Source organism: Scylla paramamosain, chromosome 1, assembly GCF_035594125.1.
Source record: "Scylla paramamosain isolate STU-SP2022 chromosome 1, ASM3559412v1, whole genome shotgun sequence".
In the NCBI taxonomy this organism is placed as follows: domain Eukaryota; kingdom Metazoa; phylum Arthropoda; class Malacostraca; order Decapoda; family Portunidae; genus Scylla; species Scylla paramamosain.
In genome coordinates, this window is record NC_087151.1 from 23,924,408 (window position 1) to 23,936,780 (window position 12,373).

Below are 12,373 nucleotides of genomic sequence, written 5' to 3' on the forward strand. Positions count from 1 at the left end.
TTTTTGGTACCTAATAAGTTCATTTTTTTTTTTTTTTTTTTTTTTGGTGGGGGAGGTAATGCTATTCTGTTTCTTTATATAGGTTTATTTAAATGCATTTTAATATTCTGGTAAGTAACAAGCTCAAAATACTCTTTTTTGATGAAGTTCTTCTCTTTCTCCATTAAGAATACTTTCCATCTGTTTTAGCGTATTGAAAAACACTCACAAGAAAAGTTTTTTGGTAATGTTGTTTTATTTTCCAGTATGGTGTGCTTTGCATGGACTTTGGCATTTTGATATTCAAGAAGTTCAAAAACACTTATAATACAGATTTTGGTAATATAGTTGTGTTTTTTTTCATATAAGTATCTTTATATGTCTTTTGGCGTCTCATAATACCCGTTTTTGGTAATCTTGTCCTTTTCCTCAATATTATTTACGTGTTTACCTGAAACCTAAGAAAAACAAAAACACTCATAACGCCCGTTTATGATTATATCGTTTCGTTTTATTATGGTGGTTACTTTATATGAGTTTTTGCGTTCTTGGACCTAACAAACTATAAAACACTTAAAACATACATTATTGGAAATTATCTGTTTTGTCCAGAAAATGTTTTTTTGTATACATTTTGGCGTTTTTGTACCTAAAATAGTCAATGAGACTCATAATACACGCTTTTAGTAATAATGATTTGCTTTTCAATATAGAGTAATACTTATTTGTTTTAGCGTCTCAGCACCTAAGAACCTCATAAAGAACCCTCATAAAACATGCTTGTGGAAATACCGTTTAGTTTCCTCATAACGGCTTATTTTACAAATGTTGTGGCGTTTTGGTATATAATGAATTGAAAAATATTTAAAACACTCATTTTTGGCAATATTGTTCTGTCCCTCCGGAAAGGGAGTTTTCATGCATTTTAGAGTTTTAGTATGTAAGAAGCTCAAAAGCACTCAAAAGATACGATTATCATAATGATGTTAGTTTTACCATATCAGGTGTTTTCCATGCTTTTTAGCGTTTTGATGCCCAATATGCTCAAAACAGGCAAATGACACACTTCTGGTAATGTCGTTTCATCGCCCCATATAGAGTGCTTTAAATGTATCGTTCCGTTTTATTATGTTGGTTACTTTACATGAGTTTTTGCGTTCTTGGACCTAACAAACTATAAAACACTTAAAACATACATTATTGGAAATTATCTGTTTCTCCAGAAAATGTTTTTTGTATACATTTTGGCGTTTTTGTACCTAAAATAGTCAATGAGATTCATAATACACGCTTTTAGTAATATGTTTTGGTACATAAGAAGCTCAAAAACACTCAATAAACAGTTTATTTGTGAAGCTATTCTGTTTCTCCATGAGGGGTATTCTTCATGCCTTTTAGCATTTTGCTACATAAAAGCTGAAGAAAATTCAGAAACCACGTTTTTTACAATGTTGTCTTCTTTTCCAATATAATATGCCTTTGCAAGCGCTTTGGCGCTTTGGTATCTAACAAGTTAAAAAACAGTCATAATGCTGGTGTTTGGTAATGTGGATGTGTTTCTTAATAAAGGATTTTTTGTATGAATTTTGAAGATTTTGTAACATGGTGAATAATATTTACAATGAATGTTTTTTCTTGATGTTGTTTTGTTTCTCAATATAGAGGACTATTTTCGTGTTTTAGCGTTCTGATATTTAACAAAAATAAATAGATTAATAAAAGTAAATAAATAAATAAATAAAAATAAATAAATAAAATAAAATAGTGTAAAAAAATTAATAAATTATACTGGTTGGTGACTATGTAGTTTCGTTTCCCTATATTGGCTACTTTGCATGTGTTTTGGCATTTTTGTACCTAACAAAGTGAAAAAAAAAAAAAAAAATATATATATATATATATATATATATATATATATATATATATATATATATATATATATATATATATATATATATATATATATATATATATATATATATATATATATATATATATATATAAACAAGTTTTTGGAAATATTGTCATGTTTCTCTCCATTAGGTCTTCATTGTATGCATTTTGGCGTTTCGATACGTAACACGGTGAATCACATTTATAATAGACATATTTTTCATTTATTTTTTATTTTTTCCAATACTGAGTATTATTCATATCTTTTAGTATTTCAGCACCAAAGAACTTTAAAAACATTCATAAGATCCCCAGATTGGCTAATTGCCATGTTACCATATTTCCATGGCGCTTTGCTATCTAATAAACTCAAAAAACACTCAAAATACACGTTTTTGGTAATGTCCTTTTGTTCCTTCAGTAAGGATGTTTTCATGTATCTTAGAGTTTTGGTACGTAAGAAAACCAATAACAATGAAAAGACAAGATTCTGATATTGTTGTTTAGTTTTCTAATATATGGTGTTCATGATTCTTAGCGGTTTGCTGCCTAATATTCTGAAAAACACGGAGACGACACGTTTCTGGTAATGTCATTTAATTATCCATAATGAATGCTTTGCATGCATTTTGGCGTTTTATTACCTAAAAAAAAAAAAAAAAAACACACTAAAAACACATTTTTGATGAAATTCTTTTTCTCCATAAAGGGTGTTTTACGTGCATTTTAGCGTTTTTGTACGTTATAAGCAAAAAAATAGTCAAAAGCCACGTTTTTTGGTAATGTTTTCTTTTCCGAAATAATGTGCTTTAAATGTTGTTTGGAGTTTTCGTATCTAGCAAGATAAAGAAAAAAAATTCAAAATACACTTTTTTGATGTTCTTTTTTTCCATAATAGATGTTTTACATGCATTTTACCGTTTTGGTACTTAGGAAGCTGAAAAAAAGAGCCATGTTTTTAGTGATTTTATTTTCCGAAATAGTGTGCTTTGCATGATACAGGTTTTTGAAAATATAGTTTTCTTTTTTAATAAACGGTTTTTTGTATGTGTATTGGCGTTTTGGTACTTAACATGGTAAATTAGACAATACATGTTTTTTTGTATTTTGTTTTTTTCAATATAGGGTACTATTCAAGTGTTTTAGCATTCTAATGGTAAGAACATCAAAAACACTCATAATATACGTTTTTGATTATATCGTTTCGTGTCCCTCTTTCGGGTACTTTACATGTGTTTTGTGGTTTGGTAGCTAATAAATAACACTTTAAACACACTTTTTTTAGAAATGTTGTTCTCTATCTCTAGAAAAGGTTATTTTTATGTATTTTGGTGTTTTTATACTTAACATGATGGAACACACTCATAATACACGTCTTTGGTAATGATTTTTTTTTTCTTTTTAAGATAGAGAAATATTCATATGTTTTAGAGATTCAGCACCTATGAACCTTAAAAAAAGCAATCATAAGACACGTTTCCGGTAATATTTTTTAGTTTCCCCATACTAGCATATGTTTAGGCGTTTTGTCACCTAATGAACTGGAAAAAAAAACACTAAAACACACGTTTCTGGTAATGTTATATTCCTCTTGAAAGAGTGTTTTGTATGCGTTTTTAGAATTTTGGTACGTAAGAAGCTCAAAAACACAAAAGTCATGATTTTAGTAATATTGTTTACAGGGTTCCTATATTGGATGTTTTCCATGATTTTTAGCAATTTTGTGCTCTATATGCTCAAAAACACGCAAATTACACGTTTTTGGTAAAAGCGTTTAATTACCCTACATAGGGTGCTTTGCTTACATTTTGGCGTTCTGGTACCTAACAAGCTCAAAAAACACTCAAAATACTATTTTTTTCAAGAATTTGTTTTGTTTTTGTATAATGGGTGTTTTGCATGCTTTTTACCGTTTTGGTTCTTAAGAAGCTGAAAAAAAAAAACAAGAGTTAGGTTTTTGGTAATGTATTCTTTTCTATTATAGTGTGCTTTAAATGCTCTGATGCGTTTTGATATGTAACAATTTCAGTCTTAATACAGATTTTTGGTAATGTAAAAGTGTGTCTTCATATATATTTCATTGCATATATTTTGTCTTTTTTGGTACCTAATATGGTGAATAGACCTCAATACACGTTTTTGTTAAAGTTGTACTGTTTCTCACAATAGAGGACAATTCACGTGTTTTAGTGTTTTGATACCTTAGAACATAAAAAAAAAAAAAACACTCATAATACACGTTTGTGATTATATCGTTTCGTTTCACTATACAGGCTACGCTGCATGTGTTTGGTAATTTAGTACCTGACAAACTCAAAAATACTAAAAACACACGTTTTTTTTTTAAATGTTCTGTTTCTCCAGAAACTGTTATATGGCGTTTTGGTATTTAACATGGCTAATGACACTCACAATACACGTTTATTGGTAATGAAGTTATGTTGCCTCAATATAGAGTAATATTCAAATGCTTTAGCGTTTCACCTCATAAGAACCTTAAACACTCATAAGACATGTTTGTGGTAATATCGATTAGTTTCCCCGTATAGGCTACTTTGCACCTAAAACGCACTTTTTAATAATGCTTTTCTACTTCTACAGAACGAGTTTAGAGCTTTTCAGAGTTTTGTTATGTAAGATAAGATGTTATGTAAGATAATGAAAACACTCGACACGATTTTTGTAATGTTGTTTAGATTTCTCATAAAGGTAGTTTTCCATGCTTTTTACCGTTTGAGTGACTAATATGATGAAAAACACGCAAAAGAAACGTTTCTTGTATTGTCGTTTTATTACCCTATAAAGGGTGTTTTGCATACATTTTGGCGTTTTGGTATCTAACAAGCTAAAAAATACTCAAAATACATTTTTTGATGATGTTCTTTTTCATTCTTAGTAACGGGTGTAACGAATATGTTTTAACGTTTTGGTACGTAAAAGCACTCAAAAGCCGCATTTTTGGAAATGTTTTTTTTTTTTTTTATTCCATATACAGTGTGCTTTCCATGCACTTTGACGTTTTGGTACCTAACAAGTTCAAAAACAGGATTTTTGTAATAGTTATTTTTTTCCAAACAAGATTTTTTTTTGGTATGCATTTTGGCGTTTTGATGTCTAATGGGTGAGAAAGACTCACAATACACATTTTTCTTTTTTTTCTGTAATATTGTTGTTTCTGAATATAGAGTGCTATTCACGTGTTGCAGCATTCTGATACCTAAGAACATCTAAAACTCTCATAATACATGTTTGTGATTTTTATCGTTTTGTTTTCCTATATTGGCTAATTTCCATGTGTTTTGGCATTTTGGTACCTAGTATACTGCAAAAAAATAAATAAATAAATAAATAAATGTTTTTGAAGTTTTTCTGTTTCATTAGATAGGGTTATTTGTATGTATTTTGATATTTTGGTACCTTATATGGTGAATCACACTTATAATACACGTTTTTGGTGATGATGTTCTTTTCTCAATATTACTAATAATTAATATTAATTAAAATTAATAATATTAATATGTTTTGGCGCTTCAGCCCCTCAGAATCTTTAAACACTCATAAGGCATGTTTGTGGTGATATATTTTATTTTCCCTATATTGGCTACTTTTGATGTGTTTTAGAGTTTTGGTACCTAATAAACTAAAAAAAAAAAAATCGTGCTCAAAACACACTTTTTGGTAATGTTGTTCTATTGCTCCAGAAAAGGTGTTTTGTATACTTTTTAGAGTTTGGGTAGATTAGAAGCTTTATAGGATTTTTTTCCATTCTTTCCAACGTTTTGGTTCCTAATATACTAAAAAAACGTACAAATGACACATTTCTGATAATGTTATAAGATTGTCCCATATAAGGTGCTTTGTATGCATTTTCACATTTTGGAACCTAAAAAGCTAAAAAATACTCAAAAGACACTATTTTCAAATAATTTATGTTTCTACATGAAAGGTGATTTTGCATGCGTTTTAGTGTTTTAGTACGTAAATTGAAAACAGTCAAAAGCTCCGTTTTTGGTAATGTTGTTTTATTTTCCAATATAGTGTACTTTGTATGCAGTTTCACGTTTTGGTACCTCACAAGTTTAAAAAGTCATAATACAGGATTTTAATAATGTAGTTGTTTCTTCATATATTGTCATTTTATATATTTTAGCGTTTTGGCACCTAATATGGTGAATAAGACTCAAAATACACGTTTTTGTTAATGATGTTCTGTTTTTCAATATAAAGTTATATTAATTTGTTTTAGCGTTAAGCACTTAAGAATCTAAAAACACTCATAAGACACGTTTGTCATACTATCATTCAATTTCCAAATAATGATCACTTTGTTTTATTACATAATAAACTGCAAAATGCTCAAAACACACGTTTTTGATATTGTTGATCTGTTGCTTCATAAAGGGTGTTTCATGTGCATTTTAGAGATTTGGTTTGTTAGAAGCTCAGAAATATTAAAGTGACACGATTTTTGTAATATTGTTTAACTTTCTTAAATAGTTTTTTTTTTTCCCATGTTTATTTATTTATTTATTTATTTGTATAGTTTTGTGCATAATATGCCCAATAACACGCAAATGGTTTCTGGTATGTTGTTTCATTACCCAATATAGGGTGCTAAGAATGCATTTTGATGATTTGGTATCTAACACGCTCAAAAACACTCAAAATACATATTTTGGATGTTGTTCTGTTTTTTTTTTTTTTTTTCTATTAAGCGGTGTTTTGCATGCGAGGCTTTTGTCTTTAACGTTCGAGAATAGTGTGTAAAAAAGGTGTCTCCTCTAACCTCTTAACTGCACTATTGCTTTAATTTCCTGCCCCTCTGAAGTTTTGAATATATCCTGAATAGGAAGATTCTTAAACATCTATCATTTCACGACCATACATGTGATCGCCAGTATGGGTTCAGTCATGGCCGCTCTACTGGCCATCCTTACTGAGTCTTGGCCATCTTCTTTTAAAAAATTTGTGAAACTTTCGCTGTTGTCTAAGAAATATCAAAAAGTTTTTGACAGAATATGGCACGATCTTTAATTTCCAAACTACCTTCCTACCACCTACTTACCTTCTATCCTTTTCTCTGTAATTTCACCTCAAATGTCCTTTCTGTCCGTTTTATTGTTGCTGTTGTAGGCGGAGACTATTCTTCTCCTAAGTCTACGTATTAACAGTGGTGTTCCTATTATTCATTAATGATCTAAGACAAAATTCTTGTCCTATCCACTTCTACGCTGATACCACTATGCACTTTCTTACGTCTTTTCCTAGACGTCCAACCCTTTAGAAGCTAAACAGCTCATGTCAGGAAGCCACACTACGCCAGACTTCTAATTTCTTTAAAATTTCTATTTGGGGTAGAGTAATGCCTCAAAAACTCAATTCCTTCATATATCAACTTAACAGAGCGTTCCAGATAACTATCCCCTCTTTTTTTATTGACACTCAGGTGTCCCCTGCTGCTACATTGAACTTCCTCTGTCTGTTTTTCATTAATAATCTAAGCTGGAAACTTCACATCTCATCTCTAGCTAAAACAGCTTATAATTATGAAGTTAGGCATTCAGAGTCGTCCCCGCCTGTTTTTCTCAGCCCCCCCCACAACTTGTTTTTGGGCGTAGTATTGTCCATGTGTTCCCAGGAGTGAACTAAAACACAAGTAGAACAGCTACTGTATAATATATACTAATAATGGTACAGAAGCGTAAAGAGCCACGTGACCAACTGGCCCGCGGGGAGGGGATCTGGGCAGGTGTCAAGCTGTGACTGAGTGGGCTCGCAAGGGAAGACGCCAACTGAGACCCACAAACAAAATAAAAACGAGTAACGTCCTGTAAGCAAATAAATAAATAACTAAATAAATAAATGAATAAGTGATGAACAATAATACATGTAATGATTACAATAGTTATAATGTAAGAAAAGAAAATGAACTTTATATATATATCTATATATATACACATATATATATATATATATATATATATATATATATATATATATATATATATATATATATATATATATATATATATATATATATATATATATATATATATATATATGTGTATATATATAGATATATATATAAAGTTCATTTTCTTTTCTTACATTATAACTATTGTAATCATTACATGTATTATTGTTATATATATATATATATATATATATATATATATATATATATATATATATATATATATATATATATATATATATATATATATATATATATATATATATATATATATATATATATATATATACTATCATAAGCTGCTGACCATGTACATATAGAGGGCCATTATCAATCCATGTAAGAAGTTCCAACCATGTATAGGTTCCACTCATACCGCTCTTTTAGACAGGGTGAAATTAAAAGTTTTTCGTCCAATCAATTTCTCTAACTGATTGTCTTCAGCCCTTCTCTCATCGCTGCAATGTTGCATCTCTTGATATCTTCTAATGCTATTTTCACGCTAACTGCTATTAAGATCTTACTGATTGTATGCATCCTCTCCTTCCACGGCCTTGCTGTACAAAACTTTATACTTTCTCTCACCCCTATTCTGTCCATCTCTCTAATGCAAGATTACCAGTATTCTCAGTTATTCATCACTGAGACTCTCTGTCTGCTTATGTATTTCCTTCCTCCTATGACTTGAACACTTTCAAAGTAGGCTTTAAGACACAATCCTCCAATTTTGGATGATTCTTTTTGACCTCGGTTTGGGAACTGGCACTCAAGTGGGCCTTTTTCGAACTTTTGATTGCCCTTGACCAGTGTCACTCTTCCTTAAAAAAAAAAAAAAAAAAAAAAAAAAACATCAACGACATCAACAACAAAAACAACAACAACGACGACGACAACAACAACAACAACAACAACAAAAACAACAATATCAACAACAACAACAACAACAACAATAATAGTATCAACAAAGAACGTCATCATTAAAAACTACATTGTCATCATCAATGATAAAACATAGTTAACGAAGAAAACAACAACAAACTTAAAATGACAATAACAACATGAGTAAAAAGAAAAAAACTGCAAACACAACACAATTCTTGCAATGAAACAATTATTAAATCTTTCGTACCAAATAGCACACACACACACACACACACACACACACACACACACACACACACACACATATTAATGATGATAATGACAATAATAATGCCGATAAGGTACTATACTAAAATTGTAATTTAAAATTATTATTATCGTTATTACAACTATAATAATAATAATAATAATAATAATAATAATAATAATGATAATAATAATAACAAGAGGAACAACAAAAACAATACTACTACTAATAATAATAATAATAACGATAATAATAATAATAATAATAATAATAATAATAATAATAATAATAATAATAATAATAATAATAATAATAATGATAATAATAATAATAATAATAATAATAACATAACAAGCATGCTAGAGCATGACAATTAATTATAACGACAAACGACTGTTTCTTATAACTGGTTGCAGGAGGAACTGTCCCCCACTGAATCGTGACATGTATTGCGCCCGTTATTTCATGGAATGTGGCTTGAATGACTCTTCTTCCTGCCCCCGTGGCGAGCAGTGCTTTCCCGAAGTGTGCGGTACTCTGTGTCTCTCGTGGTCCCATAATCCTAGGAGGAGGCAGTAGACCCCTGCCGAAACGATAATTACTCCCAGTGAGGTCTAAAGCACTATTCAGGGGGTGCTGTGAACTTATCATTAAACCCAGCTGTGACCTCACTGAACGTTTCCCTTTGTGTCTCACAACACAAGGGGGCAGTCACAGCCTGCCCTCTAAAGACAACTCTCTTCCTCCACACAAAACAACAAGCACCTAATAACACACACACCCTTCACTCAAAAATTTTAAAATCATCATGGCGACTCCTACACCAGCCTCGGAGTCCCCATCTGGGGAGGGGACCATAAATGTCCCCAGGTCGGACTGCCTTTCTGTCGACGACCCTAAGTGTCTTGACACCCCCCTCAACTTTTCTTCATTAACTTCTGCAACATTCGCGGTCTAAGATCTAATTTTCCATCTATAGAACACCACCTCTCCTCTTCTAAACCTCATCTTCTTTTCCTCACTGAAACTCAGGTGTCTGAGGCAACTGACAGTAGCCCCTTTTCTGTTTCCTCCTACTTTCTCTATCCTCATTTTCGATCCAAAGCTGGATGCTGCGTTTATGTGCGCAATGACTTAATCTGCTCTCGTGCCCACGCTCTTGAATCTTCCGAGTTTTCCACCATCTGGCTACGACTACAGAATCACTCTCATACTAAATTTATCTGTGCTGTATACCTCTCTCCTAACTCCTCTGAATATAAGAAATTCTTTGACTACTTAACTTCCAAAGTGGAGCACATTCTGACACTCTTCCCTTTTGCAGAGATCTCCATTCTTGGAGATTTTAATGTTCACCACAAGCTTTGGCTTTCCTCTCCCTTCACTGACCATCCTGGTGAACTAGCCTACAACTTTGCTATCCTCCATGACCTAGAGCAATTGGTGCAACACCCTACTTGCATTCCTGACCGTCTTGGAGATACACCCAACATTCTTGACCTTTAATTCCTGACCTCTAATCCTTCTGCTTATGCTGTCACCCTTTCTTCTCCGTTGCGCTCCTCCGATCACAATCTCATATCTTTATCTTGTCCTATCACTCTAATACCTCCTCAGGATCCCCCTAAGCGAAGGTGCCTCTGGTGTTTTGCCTCTGCCAGTTGGGGGGACCTGAGGAGGTATTTTCCTGATTTTCCTTGGAATGACTACTGCTTCCGTGTCAGAGACCCGTCTTTGTGTGCTGAGCGCATAACAGAGGTGATAGTGTCTGGCATGGAGGCGTACATTCCTCACTCTTTTTCTCGCCCTAAACCTTCTAAACCTTGGTTTAACACAGCTTGTTCTCGTGCTATACATGATAGAGAGGTGGCCCACAAAAGGTACTTAAGCCTTCCACCACCAGAATCTCATGCACTTTATATTTCTGCCCGGAACCATGCCAAGTCTGTTCTCCAACTAGCCAAAAACTCCTTCATTAACAGAAAATGTTAAAACCTTTAAAGATCTAACTCCCCTCGTGATTTCTGGCATCTAGCCAAAAATATCTCCAATAACTTTGCTTCTTCTTCTTTCCCTCCTCTACTTCAACCAGATAGCACCACTGCTGTCACATCTATTTCTAAAGCTGAACTCTTTGCTCAAACCTTTGCTAAAAACTCTACCTTGGACGATGCATGGCTTGTTCCTCCCTCTCCTCCACCCTCTGACTACTTCATGCCACGAATTAAAAATCTTCGCAATGATGTTTTCCATGCCCTCGCTGGCCTAAACCCTCGGAAGGTTTATGGACCTGATGGGGTCCCTCCTATTGTTTTCCGAAACTGTGCCTTCGTGCTTGCACCTTGCCTAGTCAAACTCTTTCAGCTCTGTCTGTCAACATCTACCTTTCCTTCTTGCTGGAAGTTTGTCTACATTCAACCTGTTCCTATAAAGGGTGACCGTTCTAATCCCTCAAACTACCGTCCTATTGCTTTAATATCCTGCCTATCTAAAGTTTTTGAGTCTATCCTCAACAGGAAGATTCTTAAACATCTATCACTTCACAACATTCTATCTGATCGCCAGTATGGGTTCCTTCAAGGCCGCTCTACTGGTGATCTTCTGGCTTTCCTTACTGAATCTTGGTCATCCTCTTTTAGAGATTTTGGTGAAACTTTTGCTGTTGCCTTGGACATATCAAAAGTTTTTGATAGAGTCTGGCACAAAGCTTTGATTTCCAAACTACCCTCCTACGGTTTCTATCCTTCTCTCTGTAACTTCATCTCAAGTTTCCTTTCTGACCGTTCTATTGCTGCTGTGGTAGACGGTCACTGTTCTTCTCCTAAATCTATTAACAGTGGTGTTCCTCAGGGTTCTGTCCTGTCACCAACTCTCTTCTTATTATTCATTAATGATCTCCTAAACCAAACTTGTTGTCCTATCCACTCCTACGCTGATGATACCACCCTGCACTTTTCCACGTCTTTTCATAGACGTCCAACCCTTCAAGAGATAAACATAGTACGTGGGGAAGCCACAGAACGCCTGACTTCTGATCTTTCTAAAATTTCTGATTGGGGCAGAGCAAACTTGGTATTGTTCAATGCCTCAAAAACTCAATTCCTCCATCTATCAACTCGACACAACCTTCCAGACAACTATCCCCTCTTCTTCAATGACACTCAACTGTCCCCCTCTTCTACACTGAACATCCTTGGTCTGTCCTTTACTAATAATCTGAACTGGAAACTTCACATCTCATCTCTAGCTAAAACAGCTTCTATGAAGTTAGTTGTTCTGAGACGTCTCCGCCAGTTTTTCTCACCCCCCCCAGCTGCTAACTCTGTACAAGGGCCTTATCCGTCCATGTATGGAGTATGCTTCACATGTCTGGGGGGGTTCCACTCATACTGCTCTTC